At 31.9% G+C, this 4,094-nt stretch overlaps 1 pseudogene; it reads left to right on the top strand.

Annotated features, from left to right (window-relative positions):
• The first annotated feature begins 2,034 nt into the window (after window positions 1-2,034).
• On the top strand, window positions 2,035-3,853 carry LOC132799342 (vacuolar protein-sorting-associated protein 37 homolog 1-like; annotated as a pseudogene).
• The last annotated feature ends 241 nt before the right edge of the window (window positions 3,854-4,094 follow it).

The raw sequence follows: 4,094 nt of genomic DNA, 5'->3' as shown, positions 1-4,094 counted from the left end.
GATGATTAAAAAATAAAAAAAAAATAAAAAGAAAGAAAGAAGAAACTTGATGAAGGCTTTGATGAAATTTTCTAAAATAAAAAGAAAAATCAAAATTAAGGGGCGAAAATGATATTTACTCTATAACTCTATATTTGAAAGTAAGTCAACTATCAACTAAATGTGGACCTTTTTTCTTTTGTTTTTTTAGTCAAAGACTAATAAAGGCCTGTCTAATTATAGGAAGGGGAATTTGGCCCAATACCCCTATTGAAAGCCTTCTAAGGAAATTTACCCCTTTGGTTTCAATATTTTTTGTTTTGCCCTTTTATTTTTCAATATTCCTAAATTATCCTTTCAAAAGAAAGAATTAATGAAAGGGTATGTGTATTCTATTTTTCCCCTGAACCTGAACGACATGAACGAAGCACAAAGAAAAGAGGAAGAGAAAGTGAGACAGAATGGCGAACAGAGCTTGGGAGAGAGATGATTTGTGTAATGGGTAATGCAATTTTTAAAGTCTTTAAACTCAAGAGCGAGGGAAAATGAGTTATTCTAGGAAGATCATCAACTTGACTCTTTAATCCCTAAAGAGGAAGAGACCCATGTCTGTTTCAGCGATTTGAGCTCGAATGGTGCTTCATTGATGGCTCGGAAAGAATCTGTGGACTGGATTTTGACTGTTAAGGCGCACTATAGTTTTCTGCTGTGGCTATTGTCCTTGCCATGAACATCTCCCATAGAAGCGTTTCTTCATCTTCTTCTTCTTCTTCGAGCTTCAGCCTTTTCTGTAATTCTTCCAACACAAAGAAACATTTCGGGTGACTTTTCGTTTCATGAGAAAAAACAAAAAAAAACAGATAACACTTTCTGCTTGCCTCCCCATTTCTTGTCTTTCCTGCTCTTCTTTTCTCTTTTGTTGTCCGACATTTTGTTTGAACCATGGCCATTTCGGGCTACATTGTCCTCTGATATCTCTTTAAATATCTGTAATTTCTCATTGATTTCTCACTTGAATTGGGTTTTTTTCAAAAAATTTCAAAAACCCACCATTTGTTTTCAAGGGCATGGAAATAGGAGAATCTGTGATTTATTATTAGCACTTTTGGTATTTTTGTAGTCATTCAGGAAATTAGACCAAGAGGATGAGAGCATAGACTTGTATATGTGCAGAAATATTAAGGACAAATACCCTAATTTCAAAATTTGAGTATACACTTGATTCAAACAACTAACTATAGAACATTGTCTGGTCATATGCATCTTCTGTCAAGTCATATAAGATCTTTAGTGATGCAGTGGTGTTTGATACAACTCATTGCTTGATTGTATTTGATATGCCACTTGGGATATGGGTTGGAATGAATAATTATGGTATGCCTTGCTTCTTTGGTTGCTTGCTTCTACGAGAAGAAAATCTGAGGTCTTTTTGATGGGCATTAAAGGTAATAGAGTGAAAGTAGAGTACAATACAAATATATTCTATTAGTCATTTTGTGTAGAAAGGACGTGGGGTTATTGGTCATTTTGTGTAGAAATTATGATAATAAAATTTTTTGGTAATTATGATAATATAAATTTTTTTGTTAGTCAAACCATCTATTGTATGGCTTGTGGGTGTAATTGCTGTTTTGAAGGATAAGACATGAAGTTCCTCATGCTCATGACTAAATTTTATATTGATTACTCATATGACTTTATGGAACTAGGTTAATTAATCTTTAGACAAGCATGTATTTTATCAAACTGTTCTAATAGTATCATCACCACTTGCTTACTTCCTTCTCTTTCTATTATGAAGAGAAAACTAATTTCTACTTATACATTTGTTATGTCATTTAATTTTATTTTTCTAAAGCCTACTTGACAAATAATCTGTTTTACTATTTGTGAAAATATTAGTCATCTTTGTAAAAGTCATAAACTTCATATTTCATTTGATTATTGCAATGTTTTACGCTTTGATATGTTATTTTGCAGTTGGGGTACACATTATTGATTGATATTTATCATTCTCTTGTTTCATTTTGATATGTTATTTTGCAGTTGGGTTAAACATTATTGATAAATATTTATCATTCTCTTGTTTTTTATTGGATATTTTTTAGTGTTGACGAGTTAAGGAAGCTTTTGTTTGACAAGGATGCATACCATCAATTTTTACTTTCGCTCGATCAAGTTAAAATTCATAATAATGTACGTACATAAGCTTTTTCTCTTATTTGGGAATCTGTCTGTAGTACTTAAGTGCATAAAGTGCATGCATCAACCCCTTTTTAAAATGCTTGTTAGTGAATATTGGGTCTTGTGCTAATACAATGACTTTTGTGCTTGATTTATATGGTTTATTAATGAGCATGGTGGTTTATGCCTTCCCAATATATATTAGTTTCGCTATTGTGATACTTGAGTCTATGTTCTGATTATTTTTCCTAGATATTTTTTTGCAACTTGACAATTATCAGCTTAGAGATGAAATTTGCAAAGAAACATTGCAGCTAGCGAGTTATTCTTTTCTTGTTATCTACTAGTTTTTGTTATATCAGTCATGCCCAATTGGATTATGCATGGAGAAATCTGCTAGTTCTTTTTTTTTTTTTTAATTATATATATATCATTCAAGCACAATTGAATTATGCATGGAGAAATAGATCCTGAATTTATTTAAACTCACAGGGGGGAACTTGGAAAATGAACCACGCATTATGGACCTCAGAAATTAGGTAATATTTATCTTGCTTTTTTTAAGTAGTGTCGAATTTATTGTGTTGATTGTGAAACATTTTCTCTTGTTTGTATGGTCACAGTGCAGAATTATTAGAACAACAGAGTTGGCTGCTACATAGGAGAAGCTACATGAGCTTGAGAGACAAAAGGAAGAAATGTTGAGGTTCGGTTCCCCTGCTTCCCTTCTCCAAAGGCTTCAAGGTATAGAATATGATAATTTATAGTTGGAAATCTACATTGTGTAGTTTCCATTTGCCTGCATTGCTGTCTGGAAGCTGGATTTATCTATGTTGGCCTCATGGTTAGCTTGGCTTCTTCTTTCTTCGTCTCCATAGTTTCGGTGAGTTTCTTTTTTCTTTATGATTGGTGGTGACATGTGGCTGGTTGGGTTATTTTTTATTTATTTATTTTTTCATTATAACCGGAGGTTAGGTTCGCTGGGTTTTCTTAATCTTACTTTTGTCAATAATTCATTTGTGATTTTTTTGACATTGTTCTGCTTAGATTAGTAGGGAAATAGATAAATCGTGGATAACAAAAGATAGAACCTCAAGCGATTTTGCTAAGGAAGTAAATGAGTTTGTGAAATTTAGCATGGAGAATGCCAATGATTGTAATCTTATACGGTGTCCTTGCATGCAATGTGGGAATATGAAAATCCATACTATTAGGGATATTAAAGACCATATATATTGGAATGGGTTTGATGTCAACTATCAGTGATGGATTTGGTATGGTGAGTCATGTGCTGACAGTATGTTGATGAGATGGGGTTTACATGTGTTGAATTTAATAAAAATGGATATAAATCTGACCCATTCATCATGGCTTCACAAGTTCAACAAATATTTTATGTTGAAGATCAACTTGATTCGAGATGGTTTATTGTTTTAACTCCACCACGATATTGTAATTTTGTTGAAGAAGAATTGGTTGAAGAAGATGTTCTTGGAGATACTATGATGACTCACAATCCATTTGCCATACAATTGCCAAGTGTTGATGAAAATGATAATGAAGATGAATGTGAGAGTGGCTATGTTCGTAATGACTGTAAGGGGATATGAATAAACAATATCTTCTAAATAAATTGGTATGTATATTTATTAACTTATGTTTTAAGTAATATTTATGACATTTATTATTATTCATTAAATTATTTTTTTGATCCACTTGATTATGTATTTTTCACTTTTAATTAGGAGAAATGTACCTCATCAAATCTTAAAAAGGTAATATTCTACTAAATTACAAAATTAATAACGATTAATATTTTATTTATTTTGCATAAGTGTTAATAATTTTTTTAATTTTTCCATATATAGTATGAGGGTGTAATATCGTCAACAAGAGGACGTCAACTTCCATCTTAATGAGTATGCATTCAT

The sequence above is a fragment of the Ziziphus jujuba genome, chromosome 4 (assembly GCF_031755915.1).
Source record: "Ziziphus jujuba cultivar Dongzao chromosome 4, ASM3175591v1".
NCBI lineage: Eukaryota > Viridiplantae > Streptophyta > Magnoliopsida > Rosales > Rhamnaceae > Ziziphus > Ziziphus jujuba.
The sequence above is the reverse complement of the archived record's forward strand: the minus strand, read 5'-3'. Positions and strand labels throughout refer to the sequence as shown.